Source organism: Elgaria multicarinata, chromosome 1 (assembly GCF_023053635.1).
Source record: "Elgaria multicarinata webbii isolate HBS135686 ecotype San Diego chromosome 1, rElgMul1.1.pri, whole genome shotgun sequence".
Classification (NCBI taxonomy): Eukaryota; Metazoa; Chordata; class Lepidosauria; order Squamata; family Anguidae; genus Elgaria; species Elgaria multicarinata.
In genome coordinates, this window is record NC_086171.1 from 83,071,423 (window position 1) to 83,090,154 (window position 18,732).

Here is an 18,732-nt window from a genome sequence, read left to right on the forward strand (position 1 = left end):
GGCTTTACCTCACAATCTTAATGGATGGGCAGGTTGTTATGGAAGGAGACACTCCTATGGCTATTTGGGTCCCATGTCAGTTGGGGCTTTAAAGCAGGGCTGGCCCTGCTATGAAGCAGTGTAAGTTGGCCACATCAGGTGGTAGAGTAGGAGGAGCAGCACCTCCACCAGAAAGGGCTGCCATTGCTGCCCTACTGCCTCCAGTGGGTGCTCTGGAGAGCCCCTACTCCAGCAATGTGGTATACTGTATGCCACGGCAAGCAAGCGGCTGGCAGGGCTCTCTGGAGAACCAGTCACCTGCCCTCTGTTATCCTCATTACGCACCTGCCCATTTGTTGCCACTGTTGTGTCAGATGTATGGAGAACCACATGCCAGGAAGACCCAATGCCAGTGTGGTGTAATGGTTAGAGTATTGGACTGGGAGTCGGGAGATCCGGGTTCTAGTCCCCACTCAGCCATGGAAATCCTCTGGGTGACTTTGGGCCAGTCAGAGACTCTCAGCCCAGCCTACCTCACAGGGTTGATCCTGTGAGGATAAAATGGAGAGGATTATGTACGTCACCCTGGGTTTCTTGGAGGGGAAAAAAAGGCGGGATATAAAAGCAATAATAAATGTGGTGTTGCCAAGTAACAGCAAGGAGTGCAATGTGGCAAGGGATGGGAAGGGGTGCAAAGTGGCAGGGGAAGGGGCATGATGCACCACCACCACCACCACCACCGCCCGCCCCCCGTGTTCTCTCCCAATTCAGGCAGAGGGAGAGTTTGCATCAGATATATTTTAAAAGTAAGGACTAGCATTTTGAATTGTGCTTTGAAATGAATATGTAGCCAATGTAATTCTTTCAGAATTGGTGCAACATGGCTCTACCTAGCTAAACCTGACAGAATTCTAACCATCAAATTCTGCACTAGTTGAAGCCTCCAAATAATCTTCAAGGGCAGCCTCATATGTAGTGCATTACAGTAATCCAACCTGGAGTTTATAAGAAGGTTTAGGAAGAAGAGACCAGAGTTCAAATCCCCCTGGAGCTCACTTGGTGACTCTACATTAGCCATTTGTCAGCCTAATCTACTTCTAAGGTTACTGTGAAGATAAACTGAAAAAATCATCCTGCCCTCTTTGGAGGAAGAGCACAGTACAAATACAATCGAGTTTATTTTATTTAAAATAAAAGGGGGATGTATTTGGATTTTCTGTTTCAGGTAGCAAATGTTCTAGCTCTGTCCTGAAGTTATGCTTTCATTACAAAAACTCTCCCCCCCAAAAAACCAGTAAATATGCCTAAAACCCTTAACATAACCAGCTATAGTATATGGGCATCATATATCCATCAATTAACAGGAAACTATTTACTTAGCTATTTCACAAAGTGCAATAAGTAGCTTCCTGTTTGTTTAGGTTTTGACCAACCTACCTCCCACAACAATGAATCAAGCTGCCAGAACGTGCTTTCTAATACTGAAAAGGTTTAGAACAGAAACCACAATTTTGATCCCTACATTTCTTATGAATTTTTTTTTAAAAAATGCATAAGAAGTACATTTGATTAAAATAGATTTTTTTGACATGGCTACTTACATGATTACATGCAAAGGAAAAGCAGATGGCCTCTATTATGGTAATTTGATTTCCTCCAGTAAACATTACTCATGATATAGAAAATACTTATGCTGATCTCGTTCAGGATGATGGGTGTGCTTTGCATCTCATTCAAATGAATCTCTTAATTCCACCCAAGCTACAATACAGGAACTATGAATGCAAAGCAAAGCAAAGCAAATCAGATATCCCAATGCATCCTTCACAAAAATCAGATTTTTGTGTATGTGCCTGTATGTGTGTGTAGGGGGGGGAGCATGTCCTAAGTGCTGTATAAACTATGCTTCTCTGAACTATTGCTGTTATGCAGCTTCACAATTCATCATCTCAGGCCACAGCTAGACCTAAGGTTTATCCTGGGATCATCCAGGGTTCGCCCCTGCCTGAGCACTGGATCCCCTGTGTGTCACCTAGATGAACAGGTTTGACCCCTGGATGATCCAGAGATAAACCTTAGGTCTAGCTATGGCAGCGGTTCTCAACCTGTGGGTCGGGACCCCTTTGGGGGTCGAATGACCCTTTCACAGGGGTCGCCTAAGACCATCGGAAAACACATATTTCGATGGTCTTAGGAAACTGTATTGACTGAACTATGTCATGCATCATCTTTTGTATTATTAAAGCTATTGTGATGTATTATTTTCATTAGCAAACCATCCCATGACAATGGATCGTGTAGAGAAGAACGAAAATAATTTTATGGTTGGGGGTCACCAGAACATGAGGAACTGTATTAAAGGGTCGCGGCATTAGGAAGGTTGAGAACCACTGAGCTATGGCCTAAATAAGAAACAAGAAGAAGATTCCAAAGTACATTTAGCATCCTAGCTGCTTCCAGACAAGGCCTTTTATGGAGGTTCCAGATGATGTTGTCTTCAATTTCTAACCCTCTTGCAGTTTCCCACTGCTCTTTGGAGATTTTTTCTTACCACGAAAAGAAAATCTATTAAGGAGGAACAGATGGAATCGGTGCATAATGCATTTTGATTTGTATCGCTATGAGCCCTCCATCTGGAGGCACCTATAGTCTGATTAGCAGAGCACATCACTTGAAACAAGACGCCACAGGAAAGTAGGACACAGGATCCTTTTCATTCATGCTCTCTGGGTTTCACATTTTCTGACCACTCTGGATAAAACAAAAGCTCTCAGTCTCACTATTTCTCACTGTAAAGAAATAGTAATGTACTTGATTTAGCCCGGAGGATTTTTGGAAAGCACATGACACAGTTTTACTGCTGAAGCTAAGCACCCGTGGCCTGCATGGGAGACCACCTGGGTACCATATTCAAACAACTCTTGAGTTCTTCAGTGGAAGACGGGGGTGTAAGTAAAATAAAGCAGAGGCATATTTCACATGGGATCAGCATCAGTAGAAACCACACATTCTATGTCCTCTTTTTTGTGACGCATTAGGGCCACCATAGGCATGACTCATGAAGCACCTTCACAGATTCTATGATCCTGTGTATGCCTGGCGTTCAGTAGCACAGAAATGAATGGTACTTAAGTTACACTAATATTCGAAACAACCCTATATCAGAGCATCATTCCACATTTGGCCAGGGGGTTTATAGGTCTTTGAAACGTTAAGTTTGCCTTCTGGATGGGAATCAAAATGATTTCCTATGCAGCTGATTTATTTATTTACTTTCTCTGCTGTGGCACCCCGGTTGTGGAACGAGCTCCCCAGAGAGGTCCGCCTGGCGCCTACACTGTACTGCTTTCGTCGCCAGCTGAAGACCTTTTTATTCACTCAGTATTTTAACACTTAATTTTAACTTAAATTTAAATTTTACTGTTTTAACTCTGTATTTTAATCTTATATCAACTTTGCTGTGTGGTTTTATCCTGGTTGCGCTTTTTATACTGTATTTCGTAATTGTGTTTTAACCTGTTGGTTGTTTTACTGTGGTTTTAATTTTTGTGAACCGCCCAGAGAGCTTTGGCTATTGGGCGGTATAAAAATGTAATAAATAAATAAATAAATAAAATAAATTATTTTTTTAAAAAAATCTAATTGCACTCGGCCGCCCAATCGTTGTGCGCACTACTGTCTGCTTGCATTTGTCTTGGCTGCAGATAAGGCTACTGCAGGTCTGGCATACACAGGATCATACAAATTTATGAAGCTGGTTTATGAGTTATACTTAGGTTGGCCCTTATGCATCACCAAAAGAGAGGGCCCCAATATTCATAACATTTGCATATGCAGATTTATATGTAAAGCTGAACATTTAGAAATAATAACTATCATTTAATTAGAAATGCAATATATCTCACCCTAGTGGAGAAGACTGACTGGGTGACCTGGGTGCCTGCTCAGTCTGCTGTCCAGATACTAACTATTGATGGGTGACTTTGGCACCCCGTTCTTCCTCTATATGGTTCTTTGACTTTAAACCAGACTTGAACTGGACATCTCTTCAAATAGAAGATACCTTTAAATAGAGGGATGTCTTCTGTAAAGTAGGACACCTGCCCACCCTGGTTACCGTTAGTTCATCTAGCTACTCAACTCTTCAAGGCCTCAGGCAGTACCTGAGAAATGTTATCTGGAGATGCCAAAACTGGACCTGGGAACTTCTGCATGCAAATAATGTGATTGCCCACTAAGCTATGCCTCCTCCCAATGTGGATTCTGGATTTGAGTCCATAAGTCACAAGACCATGCATGGATCAGTCATAAGGTTCCACAATGGGTAACCTGGGCATAGCTGCACTACAAACTTATATTAGTTTTATACTTCTTCATGAATTCCATAAGGAATACTGGGAATTCTAGTTTAGTTGTGGTATTCAGAATTCCCTGTTAGTGAATTCTAGTCCCTTCCTAGGGTTCCCCAGGAAGTGTGCTCTTAATGTTATAAAGAATGCAGGATGATATTTTCTGCTCACAGCCAATACTGTGTTTTAGACTAAAGAAAAGTATTCTTCTTTTAAAGACCATTCTAGCTTTTTCTCCTGATGCTTTCTGTCTTGGTCATACTCAGTACATGGACAGCTGTTCTTTCATGCCCCTAACTTTGTAAAGAGACCATACCCTCACAGGGAGAGGCAATGACAGTTAAACTAATTTAGGTCCACAATGTTTATTATTCCTTCAACACCACACACAAGGCTTTAAGACCTATTACAGGTGCGTCAGTTTTAGACGGTTTTAAATTATTCAGTTTTCCCAAGATTTGCAAAATCGTCAGGATTTACCAGTTCTGTTTCTTTTCATTTCTCTCCTCAGTATACTGAGTGGCAATACATTAATCCCCAGACAACAGTGAATGATGATTCAGTCTTCTTATGTCATCTTGTCATGGATATTGGAGGGAGGGGAAAGATTGTGATGCCAGAAGTCTTTGAAACTTTGCTTAAAATATCACTTCATTTAGTTTAAAATGAACTTTGTAAAATTCTTGCTGCTAAAAAGACTGCCTAGTTATCTTAGCCTCATGACTAGATTATTGTTGCCTCTGATCTCATAGGATACATGAGAAGATATGAAATATGAGTTACATTCACTTGTTTCAAAGCTTGTTTGTAAGCTTGGGAATCTCTACTTTTTTCCTAGCCCTTTTTTCGAATAGCTGTTTCCATTTAACTCAGCCTTTGCTAATCAGTGGTTATAAACAAGTCAGATTAGACTTCGTTCACCTGCCTTCACCTTTTGCATTCTTATGTCTGAAAGTGGAAAGACTTAGAAACAAAATAAAGTGGAACGAACTTGGTTAAACTAGCCTTGCTAAAATTTCATTTGTAACATGCTAACCCGCACACATCTCGTGGAAATATTTTTGGAACTTCAAAGCAGTTGAATTGAGAAGTCAAACGGTGAACTTAAAAATGACCTAGAGCCAGGTATTTCGTTTGGAACCATAATGGAAGACTCGTAGATGTGAATCAGAAACCTCTGGCTTGTGGAATGAATTCACCCCAGCAGCCTCTCATCGAGTTCACGAAGGCCCTCCCTCCCCCAAATCCTGCCCCCTCTGAGAATGGAGAGGGGACAAAGAGCCATGCTCTGGGGAAAGGCAACAGGGCTGGGTGTGAAGCCAGCTCCAGACTGAGCTGGCATCTCACCTTCCCTGATCAAGGTGTCACTTAAAAGCTTGCAATAGGCCCTAATTTAACATTTGCTTTTCTCCTGTGTCTCATCTACATTATCAAATTTGCTGCCTGCCCATCAGTTTTAAAATCCGTGCCTATCCTGAGCACACAGAAGTTTTTCATATTCACTGGAATATTTATCAAAGGCTTAACAAGCTTCTTCTTCACAGCTGAAGCCTTGTTGAATCGTGCCATAAATAAAGCTGCAATCAAACAGCATGATTAAGTGGAACAAATGAATTAACATTGCTTAGCAATATTGTCCTGATCACTACCAAAAGCACAGGGGCATGCGGCCCTCGCCCTCCTTCTGAGTGTCTTGTGATGTGACGACGACGCCATCCCTTGCTGCTGCAGAAAGAAGAGTGTGAGAGAAAGAAGAGTTCCAGCCTCCACCACACCAGAATGGGAATAGTCTGCAGGCAGCCAGGCACTCACACAACCTCCCATGCTCCCCATGCAAGAAAGAGGAGAGTTCTGTCAGGGAAAGAAGAAGGTCAGGTGCACACATGACCCAATCACAACGTGTGGCATCCCTTTGGAACTCTACCCTCAGACAGATAGTCACTGTACCGTGCGCTAGAGAAGAGGCGTTGCTACATACCTCAAGAAAATGTGGGGCCCAATGTTTCAACTGACGTCAATGGAAGGGTTTCCATCCACCCAAGCTTAATTGCCATGCGAAGGGGGGATATGGGGGGGGGGGCACAGCACACAGGAAAGAGAGGGTTAATCCTTCTCTCTCCCCTTCTGTGGTTTCCCTGCAAATCTCCATCACCACACTGCAGCTTAGCTAAGAGAAACGCTCCTGTTGGCATTTTTCTACGCTGAAGTGCCTTGCAGGGGGGAGGTTCGGGGGGGGGGGGGCAACATTCCAGCATGTGAGGAGGGGGAGGGAATAACCCTTTTCTTCCTAGCTGCAATCCACCTTGAAAATTGCCCCCTGCATGGTTAAGTTAAGCTGATTTGAAAACCTTCCATAGGCACGAGTGAACTTTACAGGCTTTGGGGAACAGATCCAGGGCTGTGGGAAACAGCTTTTGGGCCTAGCCACACCCTTGCACTGAATTACATAGGCTGTCACCTTGAGTCTTCTGAAATGGGGAGGAAGCAGGGTGCAAGTTTTCATGGAGAGGATCTACTGCAAGCGCTTTTCAGCAGCCCAAGCTCCAATATAGATTGAACCTGGAGCAAGACCTCATGGAAATGTTTTCCAATGGGTGTTTCATATGAGGACAGATATTCATAAGGATATACTCCCATGGTCCATCGCTTCTGCACTGACCGGATGGAACCTGTGCTTTTCTAAATGAGCTGCTTGTCACTCTGCCTAGGCCCCAGAGTGTCATCAACTTTGACTAGCGCTTCTATGAAAAGATGCTCATGTATGAACTGAAGTTGAACCAACCACCAAACAAGGTCATTCTCAACGGCTGGTAGATGCAGTCTTGCCATAGGCTCACCGTCTCTGCCTATGCCCTGGCTGTTAACTTGCAACAACCTTCCCCATCCTTTATGGGAATTGTAGTCCAACACATCTAGATGGCACCAGGTAGGGGAAGGCTGACTTAGAATGTAGGAGTTTGGGATTTTCCCTTCATTATTTTAAATGGATACTGTTGTTTTTATACTGTTTTTATGTTTCTGATGGTTTTAAAATTTTGTATACTTTTTAATGTTTACTGTTTTAACTTTTGTGAACTGCCCAGAGAGCTTCAGCTGTGGGGCAGTATATAAATGTAATAAATAAATAAATAAATAAATAAATAAAGTTATCAGTACTGAGGCTATCCTGTCCCCAAAGCCAGCAAATACTATTTCTCTAGACTCTAAGCTTCCTTTTTGCTAGGCCGCTCATGAAGCAATAGCAACTTTGTTTATTAATCGGTTGAGCAAAAAAGAGTTTCAACAGCAATTTGCCGTGTTCAGACTAACCTAACTTAAAAATAACTTCCTAGACTTCACCCTTATACACATTTACGAGAGAGTAAGCCCCACTGAGCTCAATGGGATTCACTTCTGAGTAGATAGCTTTAGGACTGTGCAGTAGGAGTTGTGGTGCATTTCCCAGTGTTACCTAGCAAATCTGTCAGATAATTATCTAGCAATGTTCACTTCTCCAAAAACATGAAACTAGAATTACCATTGTAATCCATTACTCCAGTGCTCTGGTTTTATTAAAACGAGTACAATAGAATCTGGCTTCAGAATTTCATTCATAATTTAAAAAGCAATCAATGGCTTTTCATTTGCAGACCTGAGATTTTCAGAAATTGCTCATTGCAGCAGATGCAACCAGGCATTTGGGACGGGGGAACACCATGAAAACTCCATGAAGTTGCTTTAACTCCAAGAATTTGCCATAACTGGTGATATTTATATTTACACCTGGTGATATTTATATTGCATTTGTTTGCAATAAAGTGAAGATGCTAGTTGGTGACCACTGTAAAGTATTTCATTTCAGTTGAGAATGACCTACCTGAATTCATGCAATTGAGTGGCATTACATGTGGCAGCCTTTTTCTTAAATTGCATCATCATGTCATCCATTAGCAGTGGATAGAATGGGGGGGCCTTGTTCCCCAAGCCCTGTAAGAGTCAGTGTTGCACACACCTCATTTAACAGTAGGCACCTTTACCCCATAACTCTAGAGAGCTTCTGCCGTCTGTGTTGTTTTGGTGAGCAAGGAAACAGGAAAGGATAGAGCAAATCTTTTAAACACAACTCTCTATTGGCACAAAATACATGTGGAAAAGATCTCCACCTGTCAGTCACTGCAGTAGGACAACCACAGGAGTCCCATAAACCCCACACCCAAACACTAACTAGAACCACATTCCCTTGGCACAAATAAATCTCTCCTTCCAATTAAAGCTCCCTTCTCCTAACACGTTTGTAGCGTGGGAGCCTTTGTAGTTCAGCTCTGTCTCTTATGCCGTAGCTAGACCTAAGGTTTATCCCAGGATTGTCCTGGGGTCAAACCTGTTCATCTAAGTGCCACACAGGGCATCCAGCGCTCAGGCAGGGCCGAACCCTGGATGATCCTGGGATAAACCTTAGGTCTAGCTACGGCCTTAGCTGACTTGAGAAGTCCTGGCTGTATGGGAGGAGTAGAGATGGGAAGGCCTAGAGGAGTCCACACTGAGGTCCCTTCCTATACTAACACTGCCTTTTCCTAGGAATTGGGATGATTGTAGTATCAGGAGTGACCATGCGGTGCAGTTCTTTGGCCTCTTATATATTCCCTGAGCAGTGCAAGAAGGAGTTGTGATACAGAGGCTCCCATACCACAAACTATGTGCCCCCATGCCACATAGTCTAGCTTTGCCTATTGGCCATTTGCTTAAGTTCAGGCATCTCCAAACAGGAATGAGAATGAAAGAGCATGCAAAAAGTAGCCATCAGAATGGTATGAGCTGGTTTGTTCCCATTTTTAAAAAAAATCATAGTAACCAGCTAAGTGATATTGGCTGTGATCACAAGCATTGAGACACTTTTTTTATGCCTACCAAATGCTCATAAACCTTAAGACTGCATTTCATTCCTCTTAGTGATGTGGCAGATTTTGAAAAGATGTGCAGATCCATTAGTAAAATACATTTTAAGAAAATTGTCTTTTCAGCCTTATCAGTATGAAGGTCTCATCATCAGCTCTCCAACAGCCCTAGATGAAATTATCCTTTTTTGTCTTTCAATAAGTAGACATCTCCTGGAATAGCTAATGTTCATAACAGTCTGTTCCTTTCATCTTGGCAATCTGAAGAGCATCTAATTTAATTAAAGCTTTAGGAAAAGTGAACTTTGCTCTAAAAATTAACTATTTATGTTAAGAATTAATTGGCACAGCATAACCAAAGAAAATTTAAAAGCTTCTTTACCTTGTTGGACAAACTATAGCATTAATTAAGAATTTGCTTTTATTACATTGGTCTGGATTTGAACTCCTAAGACCAAGATATTCAAGCTCATGAAATTTAGGAGTTTTATTTGATTTAATCTTCATACATTTGCATATGAATAAAAATAGTTAAGAAGGGAGAAAAAAAACATTGTTTTTAGATGCACACATAATCTGACAGCAGAAGCATCCCTATTCTGGGTGTGAGAAACTGAAATGCCTTTCCAAAATGGTGCTAGTTCCCTGAATCTTTGAAAGGACTTTTAAAAGAAATCAGATTTTTCAAAAATCGGCTGCCCAGTTAATTAGGCCAACATTTAAACAGATCAGTCTAACTGACTAATCGACTCAACACTGCAAAGGGATTTATGCCCAGGCAAGTAGGAAAAGGATTGCAGACTTAGTGCTTCAGTCTTTCCTAACTAATTATATAGCCATATATTGCAATGAACTGAAACAGTCATATACATCCCCATTAACAAGAATGAAGGGGAGAAAAAAGATGACTTCCGAGACTCAGCAGTTGCTCTGTCTTCTTGATCACTAATAAGCGGTATTTCAAAGCTGTTAACAATGATATAATACTATCTTTGTCAGCATGCTATGTGTACAGAAACATTATCTTCTGCCTAACCAGTCTCTACGGAGTTAAGAATAAGGTCTCATTTTTCTACTCATTTAGCAAAGGGTGAGTTTAAATTTGCAAGAAACAAGCTAATTGTAGACATCCTTATTGTTTCCTTATCCCCTCATCCCCACTCCCACCCACCCCCGCTTTCAGTAAAGAAAATCTTGGACTCTTAAAAGGAAATGACATCTTGAGTAACATTTCCAAGTTTAGCTTGTGCAGGCAATTCCAGACTCTCTCTGCAACTAAGAAGCACCTATCATTTCATTATTACAAGCAGCTGGATTCCTGTACTATTAAGTTCCAAGAGAACCATTAGACTTCGTCATATAGTATGTTTGTAAGAGTAATAATGTATGACCAAAATTGGGTGTTTTGTTATTTTGGAAACCCACTGTGATTAATCTTACCTAGGTAGCAATTCTTCAGTTGTGAACAGGTACTCCACTTTGTCTGGGTTCACACTTGGGACAGATGAATCAGTCTATTTTTGGTCCCTGTCAGTTTCGCAATTGCTCAGTCATAAGTCCATTCCGTCCAGCTTCTCTATCAGTCTGCAAATGTTTTTTTAAAAAGACAACTTCACATTCATTGTTTATACACAATTTCCTGTTAAAATACACTCTGTTGTGTGAAATTTCCCCTAAAATACACATTTTTGTACACATTTTTGAGCTGAGAACTGCATTCAGAGAAGTGCACAATCTAAAGGATAATTGTGTCCTGATCTGTGTATTAGTCTGTGCAGTGTGAATTAGATTGGTACACTTAAAGATGCAGAGCAAACCAAATTCTCCACCATCCCTAATTCAGATGTAACACAAAACCATAGTGTGCACCCTCTATTGCTAAGAACCTGCATAAGACATACAACAAGAAAACCATCATTTCAATCTGCCTGTCTACTTTTGTTTCCCCATCCACTCATGGCTCAGTTCCATAAATTCATTTTCATCTCCATGATGCAGCAGCCTCTTGAGGCAAAGCAATGCCCCTAACTGTGGTTTTTCAGTCTATAAATTCAGACCTAACCATTAGCAAAAATTGTGGCTTGCAAACCGCCTTCAAATTGTGGTTTCAGATTCTGGTTTGTTGGCTCCAGACATACGATCATCTGTTACCAGGCTTGGGTTCAGACACTGGCTGCATTCACATATTTGTCCCTGGCTTCATAATCTGAAGTTTATATGGCCAGGGATATAACCAGGGAACTCTGTCTTGACGTTGGTTAATAGACCAGGATAATAAATCAGAATTATCTGGTTAATCCAGGAAGTCTTCAATCATGGCACACTGAGAAGGGGGATAGGAAGTTACAGTGTGAGGACAGAATGCATGTATCTCATTTTAATAAGCAGAGATATGTTGCATCCAAATTAGGCTGTTATGTCTGAAACCAGCTTTTGAGTCAGAGTAACCCTTCTGAATAGGAAAAAAGCAATATCCACCTGATATATGAAATGCAGCTACATTTCTCTGCAAATATTCCATTGAACAAGGGCTGAATAGCTGGGAATGGGTTAGTATTTCGATTACTCTGTTAGATTAATAATTTCTCTGCACATCTGATAACTACATCAGATTCTGTTGACATAATCTTTTGCATTTTTCTGTGAACCCTAAGTGCAATAATCTCTGAAATAAAGGCATATACCTAAATAATTATGCATACTGGGGATTCTTATAGCTGCTTTTTAAAGAACTGGCCCCAGTATGACTTGATCCTACACTATACTTCCAAACAACAAAATTTTAAACACATGCACATAAAACAAAATCATAAGAGTAAAAGTGTAAGAAAATAATCAGGGTAAATATATCCAGCTAAACCTATTTTCCAAGTTTTTCTGAGCAATATCATACAGCCAGAGTTCTCAGCTTTCCCAAGCATTCAGCTTCTCCGTAGCATCTAATTTTGTCTTTCTGATCCTTCCTCCTTCCTTTTTAACTTTCTCTACTCTCTCTTTTTGGCCTGAAGTTTTTAATATGTTAAATCTAGCCTGTGCTCTTGTAACCCTGACCAATCAGGAGAGCTCACCTTTACCCTAAATTCCTTCTGAATTCTTTGCTAAACCCAAACTATTTCTTGCAACATGATTTCCGTTTAATGTTAAGATGCCCATGGCCATACGGCATAAGAAAGCTGAAGGGATGCGGCAAACCTGGAAGAATGTGTGTGTGGAGAGGGAGGAAATTCAAGTTGCTCATGCTTCCTTTCCCATTGTTTCCTTGCAACATCTAAAACCAGCTTATTCTGAACCAATGTTGAGAATGTGGGAAACTGATGGACAAACAAACAACTACAACTGAAAGATCATTACATGTATCTCTATTGTGTCTTGTATTTCTATTTGTATCTCTATTTCCAAACAGATAATTGCAGCAAAAGTAACAAAGAGCCTTGTGGCACTTTAAAGGAGAACACATATTTTAATGGCATAAGTTTTAGTATCTGTAAAAGTATTGTCTGGTATTATTTTGTTTTGTTTTAAAATATCCATGTAATCAGATAGAATGAATTTAATTGTTGTGAACCATGCAGAAAGCTGTATATTGGGCACTATAGAAATGCAATAAATACATAAATAAATGAACACAGACATGAGCTGATGCTTCTGCAAAATGCAAGTACATCCCTCTCCTAATTATAGGCCTATTTATATAGAGCTGAAATCCACAAATACTTCAAGAGCAAAAGGTTATATGCCCCATATGCCAATTTTCTAGCTGTTTATGTTCTGCAGTGGCATAATAGTTTTGATTTTATGTATTTTCAGCTGTCACATTTGGGCTAATGTGTTGTGAATAAGAATATCATTAGCAGCACATAGTTCAGTAACACAGCAAACAAATCCTCATCTACAAAGGTAAATATGGCCTTGTCTCAAGTGGTATCAGTCTTTCTCTTAGGATATGTGAAATATTTGGACTTGATTATGATCTTCAAGCAGCAGTCAGTCAGTAGCTCTACACTATTGCACCTAACATTGAATTCTCAGCAGTCTGGCACAGGGAAGGGTGAGAAATTTGCTTCCTCTACTTTTTCTCAAACATTTACCCAATTTGCACCTCCTCAGCTTTTTAGCAAGCTGAGACACAGTCGTGTTTCAAAATCTGCATTTTGGAAGCTTTCCAATGCAGCTTGTATCTGGAGAAAAAGCACCCCAAAATGTGCATATTAAGCAAAAGTACACACACAATCTGTATGTTTGGGGAAAGTGCACACAAAACAATGTTTTCTACCATGTAAAGTACATAGAAAAAATGTGTACACTGAAAACGTGCACAAAGATCTTGTATATTAATGCATTCATTAAAACTTACATTAAGCAAAATGCACGCACAAAAGTACAAATTTCCATACAGATTTTTTAATTTTAAAATAGTTGACAAGCTCATGCAGAAACAGGGCAGAGTGAGCTTGACCTAAAAAAAAATGACTACCTTGGCAATCCCATGATTGACAGTTCTGCCCATCCCTAGTCTGCCAAAAGGTTTCATACAATCTGCAGTACCTGGCACAGGGTGGTACAGACAGAAATGTAAGGGTGACAGGATTGTCTACCAATAGCAAACACTGAGCACAGAATCCTCAAACCCATTTGATGCTTTAAATAGTGCTAGCAATATTTATTTATTTATTCCTATACCACCCAATAGCCAATGCTCTCTGGGCATTTCACAAAAACACAAAGGAGAGGACAAATGGGAGGACCTGATGGTCAGCCGATAGTCTGGTCTCGGATTAGGAGTACAACCTGTTCTGGATGGGGATGCACACCCACTGAAAGATCAGAGATGCAGCTTCGGAGGTGCTTCTGGATATGGCCTTCCCCCTAATCTTCTCCAGGCTAAGCATATCCAGCTCTTTCAACTTTTCCTCATAGGACTTGGTTTCCAAACCCCTCACCATTCTGGTCACTCTGCTCTTGACACACTCCAGTTTATAAATATCCTTCTTAAAATGTGGCATGCAGAATTAGACACAGTACTTGAAATGCGGCCTGGTTGAAACTCAATAAAGCGGAACTATTACTTCCCCTGACCTGGACACTAAGCTCCTGTTAGGTTAACCCAAGACTGCATTCACTTTTTTAGCAGCTGTATTGCACTACTAGTTCATATTCAGCTTGTTATCCACTAATGGGGCAATTCTATGGTCACTGGACACTGTCTAGATGGCCATAGGATTTTTCCGTTTCTGGGAACCAAGGACGGAGCCAGCGCTCTGATCTCAGTTCCCAGAAACCACTCACCCTCCCTCGCTGTCATGTAGCTGTTCTCTCTGTGCTGGTTCCTTCTCCATAGTTGGGAATGGAGCACAGAGATGGCAAAAAGGGTGTGTGCCTGAAGGTGGGGAGGTGAGGAGAACACAGAACCTCCTTTATGTATGTAGCTTTCTATGTGCCATGCAGCCTCCCCCCACCCCCTGAAGTCCCCTGGCTAGACACTCAAAATCAAGCATCTAGTGAAAACTGGAGGGTGGAAAGAGCACAGAGGAGAGGATCTCTTCCATGCTGCAGCCACAGCACATAGGATAGTCATCAGCTTCCAATCTATCTCTATAGGATTGTGCCCTAAGACACATAAATCCTTTTCGCATATACTGTTGCCAGGTCGTGTCTCCCACATCCTAGTTTTTTGTAGCTAAATGCATTTATCTCTGTTGAATTTCATCTGGTTAGTTTCAACTTAGTGTTCAAGACTGTCAAGATACTTTTGAATATTGATCAAGATGGCATTGGCTATCCCTCCTAGCTTTGCGTCATCTGCAGATCTGATAAGAATGCCCTCTACATCCTCATCTAGGTCATGTATCAAAATGTAGAACAACACAGGGCTGGGACAGAACTCTGTGGCACTTCACTTGAGATCTTCCATCAGGAGGATGCAGAAGCATTGACGAGCACTTCTTGATATGGTTTCTCAACTAGCTGTGGATCCACCTAGCAGTAGTAGCATCCAACCTATATTTTACCATGTTGTAAACAAGGATATGAGGGGAAACCTTGTCAAACCATAGCGGAAATAAAGATATAATATGTCCATGGCATTCCCATGATCTACCAAATCAGTACCTTTTTTATAAAACATAAAAGTGTAACCCAAATAGCATAAAAATAATACATCTTATCTAAAGCTAAATGTTGTTCCCAGCAACAAATCTTTAACACACCTAATGGTCTCTAAGCACTTTAAGGAACAGACTTTGTAGATGGAGTCAGTCAGGACCTACAATTCAAAGCCATGGTGAAGTGAGCCAAATTCACAGTTAGAAGGTTTTTGGCACTGTTATGACTGAAACAGGAAATTCTGATTTAATGTTGGGTTACTAACATGGATATTAAACTAGGATTGGATCCTGAGAATCTAGAAGAGCAAGTGATATTTGGCTGGCAAAAGTATGGCACTTCCCAGTGGTTATCATGGAGAAACAACTTCATAATTATGCTGGTGGATCCTTTGTTGGTAAGTCCCTAGGACATAGCCTGATAATTTAAAAAGGACAAATTATCACAGAAACTCAGGTGAAGACTGCAAAGAAGTTTGCAAGTTACATGAAGATCCACCATTTATATTGTCATCACTATATTGTACAGGCCACTAAAAAGAGGGTCTTCAATACTCAAAGAAAGAAAATCTAGAATACAACTCCTTAAATTTGTCTGTTGAATAACAGAAGACTTGAGAAGTTAAACCTAGTTGAAGCCTATAAATAAATCAATAAAAAAAATCATTAAATTTTTTGGTATGCTGAAAGCCCTCCTTAATATCTATTACAGTGCCAATTTTGAAGTCTTTATCTTTAAAACTTACACAGATGTAAGCATTTGTTTAATTTGCAGTTTAAAAATATCAAATCATCCTCCTGCACCCCCAGTGGCCGCTCGGAGAACAACAAAAGATTCGTTCTTAAAGGAGTCCAAAATACGTCAGTTTTTTTTCCTAAGAAGCACAATTAAAGCAGGATGAATGGGAGTACTTCACAGTAAAAGCAGATTATAAGCTGGAAAACTTCGGAGTCCTTTGCACACAATTCACAGTGATTGCACAGTATAACACTGGTGTGATGAAGGTATTAGGACAAATCATTTTATATTCACTTTGGTGGCTGATTTCCCCCCCTAATTTTATGTATATAAAATGCTTGCATGCATTAATGTTGGCCTAGCTTTACCAAATATTTTTTTTAAAAAAATAGAATGTCAGATGCATTCAGACACTGAATTTCCATGTAATCTTTAACTGTTGTCCTATTTCTCATGTGTCTCATTCTTAGGCATACTACTGGGTTGACATTTTAATTGAGCTGTCCACCACAGCCCCAAGATCTCTTTCTTGTTTGTCACTGCCAGCTCAGATCCCATCAGATTAAACTTGAAGTTGAGGGTTTTTTGCCCCAACGTGCATCACCTTACACTTGCTTACACTGAACCATATCTGCCATTTGGATGACCACTCTCCCAGCTTGGAGAGATCCCTTTGGAGCTCTTCACAATCCCTTTGTGTTTTAACAACCTTAAATAATTTGGTGTCACTGGCAAAGTCAGCCACTTTACTGCCCACTCCTAATTCCAGATCATTTATGACAAGTTGAAAAGAATCGTTCCCTATACCAATCCCTGCGCGTCACCACTATTTACTTCCCTCTATCAGGAGAATGTACCATTTATTCTTACTATCTGCTTTCTGTCCTTTAACCAGTTACTGATTCATAAGAGGATCTCTCCTCTTATTCCATGACTGTTAAGTTTGTTCAGGAGCCTTTGGTGAGAGACTTTATCAAAAGCCTTTTGGAAGTCCAAGTGAACAATGTCCACTGGATCACCCCTGTCTAAATGTTTGTTGACACTCTCAAAGAATTCTAGAAGTAAGACAGGACTTGCCTTTGTAGAAGCCATGTTGATTCTTCTTCAGCAGGACCTGCCCTTCTATATGCTTTCTAATTTTGCCTTTAATCATCCTTTCAACCAATTTACCTCAAAAAGATGTCAAGGCCCAACTCTTCCTCCTGAAGGTTCTTTATCTTTATACTGGACTTGCACGGGGCAGCCCATCAAACAGAGGCCACCTTCAGACCTCTGGCAGCCCTTAAAATAGAGGACTATCCTCTGTAAAAGAGGGGGCATGGCCACCTTACACTACAATATAAAATGCATTGCTGCAGTCTTCATGAGAGAGCATATAGGACCTGTGTTGCTTGTGAATGTCTTTCTTTCTTCCTTCCTTCTGTTGGTATGTGATTTAATTTGGAGATATTAGAAACAAATATCCTGCATCTGTTCTCCTTGCAGCCTGGCCCTGCTCTTGTGTTCAAACTTGTCACCTCTCTCCTCAAATGAATATGACATCCTGCTAAAAAAAAAAAAGTAAGGCATTGTACTTTTGTGACTGCAATTCTATGTGAGCTTACCTGGGCATAAACCTCACTAAACAGAGTGGGTCTTACTTCTGAATTAACATTGGCCTGGTTCAGACGACACGCTAAACCATGCTGCTTAACCACAAAATGTTTAAGGGAATGCATGCATTCCCTTAAACATTTTGTGTTTAAGCAGCATGGTTTAGCGTGTCGTCTGACCCCAGGCCACTGTATTGCTCTGTAAATTTATAGTACAATTTTATATGCCAAGTAATAAATGATCCATGCAATGTTATTAATGCAACAAAATAAGTTTAATAAGAAGGTCTTGAATGTACTGAAATGTACCAAAATTCTGTTTTCATTGAGGAGAGGAACAAACTCAGTTCAGGAAATTTTACGTCCCTAATTACATGTTTCATTTTTCCCTGTGTATCAATTTTAGAACTGAGTTTAGCTATTCTTGGTCTCTGCAGCTATTGACAAAAATATCAGTGTAGTTCCAGAATGTCCTGTGTAATATTGGACAATATGAAGCAACCCAGCCCCAAAATTCTTTTCTACAAACTTTGATAGTCAGTATTAGGATAATTGACAAATATTCACTTTTCAACGACAGCATTTGACAATGAAATGTTTTGCAATCACAACTAACAATTGTTAGTATCTGGCAGCTGGCATGCACTGGCAATCTCAAGAGCTACTGGAAATGGTGTGTGGCCAGTGTGATCCTGGGATACCTCTGCTGACCCAGGCTGGCCACTGGATCCTCAATTTAACTTATAAGCAACTGAAGCTCTACGTTTATACAAAAGCTTATCTGAAAACAAGAGCTTTGAATGAAGTGGATGCAGATATGTGCAACGATCAGTCTTAGGGGGAATCTGCACATCGTTCCAAGATCGCTTCTAAGCGACCCCAGTGCGGTGTGAAAGCGATCATGTAACTGGCCTTTGGAAGAGCCGACGAAGAGACGTCCTTCCCGCCGCCGCCGCCACCCGCAGACCTCCTCGCCGGCTGGGACAGAGAGCTCGGGGGAAGAAGGCGGGGTGAAGAGCTTCTTCCGCTCTCAACCCCGCCTTCTTCAGCCGAGCTCTCCTCGCCAGGCGGCAAGGAGGTCTGTGGGTGGTGGTGGCG

At 40.9% G+C, this 18,732-nt stretch overlaps 1 protein-coding gene across 4 annotated transcripts in view; it reads right to left on the reverse strand.

The window, feature by feature from the left end:
* LOC134401817 (poly(rC)-binding protein 3-like) overlaps window positions 1-18,732 on the reverse strand; it is a 355,457-nt gene that overhangs the window by 290,106 nt on the left and 46,619 nt on the right. For all 4 annotated transcript variants that reach the window (XM_063131119.1, XM_063131129.1, XM_063131092.1 and 1 more), the window contains exon 2: window positions 10,643-10,786. The gene's annotated coding sequence lies outside the window, so the exon portion shown is untranslated. The remainder of the gene's footprint in view (window positions 1-10,642; window positions 10,787-18,732) is intronic.